General features: G+C 46.7%; 1 pseudogene; it reads left to right on the forward strand.

Moving 5' to 3' along the window:
* Positions 1–636: 636 nt before the first annotated feature.
* On the forward strand, positions 637–1,797 carry LOC147746969 (6-phosphogluconolactonase-like; annotated as a pseudogene).
* Positions 1,798–2,510: the final 713 nt, after the last annotated feature.

Genomic DNA, 2,510 nt, shown 5'->3' on the forward strand with positions numbered 1-2,510 from the left:
GGAATATACATTAGGGTGTAGTGTACCTTGGAGGTCATGGACTTCACTTTCCTATTGGTATATGTCCCGCACCAGTTGCTCCCCAATACGTTTAGAACACTCATTTCGCTCCTCTAGGAGTTCCTACAGGGCACGACTGCTTCTGGAGGGGACTTTAATGCAATCCCGAATCCGGAGCTGGACTCTACAAGCCCACCAGGTCCAGGGCAGCTTGCCTGTTCCAGCCAGCTTGTATGTCTTTTTCCAGTCTTTCATTATCCTAATTTTGCTAAAAAGGGTTTGTTTGGTAGAAATACATTCTTATTAGTAAAGTCAATCCTAACCACTGTGTTACGTTCTGAATCTTGAGTTTGTGCTTCCCCAGACCAAGACGGGGCACTCTTAAAAAATGCCTACCTGTATGGATGGCATGTGAATCCTACACCTTGTATTCACCTTTGTCTTATGCAGCATTTTCTGTACAGGGATTTACACAAATATGATTAATTGTATCTGTATGTGTGTGTGATGTAAAATGCTCTGACGCCCTACACTGGTATGAGAGATACTATAAAACAACTGAAAGGCATTTGAGAGCAGGGCTATGGAGAGTAGAGAGGCACTGTTGGAGGGTGCATCCCAGCCAAGAGTCCAGCCATGCTGGGCTCGGGGCGCGCGCAGGTGTCGGTCTACCCGTCGGGCCTGGAGCTGGGCGCCTCGCTGGCGGCGCTGGTGTGGCAGGAGGCGAGCCGGGGCTCCATGCCAGGCGGGTGCTTCTCGCTCGGCCTCTCGGGGGGGCAGCCTGGTGCAGATGCTGAGCCGCGAGCAGCCGCGGATCCCCAGCCCTGCTCCCACTGGCTGCTGGCTTACTGCGACGAGCGACGGGTGCCCTTCAAGGACCCCGAGAGCACGCACGGGCTGTACCTAACTCATCTCCTGCCCAAGATCTCCATCCCTGAAAAGCAGGTGCTAACGATTAACCCCTTGCTACCAGTAGAAGAGGCTGCCTCTGATTACAGCAAGAAGCTAAAATAGGAGTTCCGTGGCCAAGAAATTCCTGTCTTTGAACTCATAATTTTTAGTATGGGACCAGATGGCCATACTGCCTCCCTTTTTCCAGATCACCCACTTTCAAAGGAGACACAGAAAATAGTTGCTGCTATCAGTTATTCACCAAAGCCACCGCCGGAGCGGATAACTTTGGGCCCGATTCACAGAACTAATTTAAGACAAAATCCTAAACTTACTACTTTTGGTATTCACAGAAGTTAGGATTTTGTCTTAAGACAGACTTAAGACAGACTTAAGTTAGGATTCTGTCTTAAGTCTGTCTTAAGACAAACTTAAGACAAAATCCTAACTTCTGTGAATACCAAAAGTAGTAAGTTTAGGATTTTGTCTTAAGTTAGTTCTGTGAATCGGGCCCAATGACTTTACCGGTTCTCAATGCAGCACATACTGTGGTATTCGTGGCAGTCGGCGAGAGCAAAGCCTCCATTGTCAAGCGAATCCTAGAGACAGAGGAAGAGAACCCTTTGCCAGCGGCACGAGTCCGGCCAGAGCATGGGAAGCTGTTCTGGTTCCTGGACGAAGCTGCTGCCAAGGAGCTGACTGGGCCAGTGGAGAAGCACTCAGTCCTGTAGAACCAGTGATTGCATCCAGCAGGGGATGGGCAAACCAGAAGCACTTCCCACCGAACAAGCGCACCACTTGCTGCGGAACGTATCGGATCCAGGGGACCAGAGCAGCAGGCCCACGAGCGGCACTAACCTAGCACTTGTCATTCCGATGTTTGTATGTGTGTATTTTTTACGGATCAGAGGGCCTGATTCACAGAATGAACTTAACACTCAATCCTAAACTTACTACTATTTTGGTATTCACAGAATGCACTTACTACTTTTGGTATTCACAGAATGAACTTACTACTTTTGGTATTCACAGAAGTTAGGATTTTGTCTTAAGTTTGTCTTAAGACAAACTTAAGACAGACTTAAGACAGACTTAAGAGAGACTTAAGACAAAATCCTAACTTCTGTGAATACCAAAAGTAGTAAGTGCGTTCTGTGAATACCAAAATAGGAGTAAGTTTAGGATTGAGTCTTAAATTTATTCTGTGAATCGGGCCATATGGGTAGCACTTTGTGGGGTCACTTTCTGTGTGTGATGCGTAGGATCAGGTGGAGGGAGGGTGGTTGTGTGATTAGGCGCATAGTCCTTCTCCGGCTCAGTAGTAACGAGGGAGGCTGCTGGGAAGGTCTGCAGCCATTTTGTGTGTAACTGTTACCGTGATGTAAAGTGAACGCCAAAAATAAAGGGCCCGATTCACAGAATGAACTTAGGACTCAATCCTAAACTTACTACTATTTTGGTATTCACAGAATGCACTTACTACTTTTGGCATTCATAGAATGAACCTACTACTTTTGGTATTCACAGAAGTTAGGATTTTGTCTTAAGTCTGTCTGAAGTCTGTCTTAAGTTTGTCTTAAGACAAACTTAAGACAAAATCCTAACTTTTGTGAATACCA

Source organism: Lissotriton vulgaris, chromosome 1_1 (genome assembly GCF_964263255.1).
Source record: "Lissotriton vulgaris chromosome 1_1, aLisVul1.2, whole genome shotgun sequence".
NCBI classification, from domain to species: domain Eukaryota; kingdom Metazoa; phylum Chordata; class Amphibia; order Caudata; family Salamandridae; genus Lissotriton; species Lissotriton vulgaris.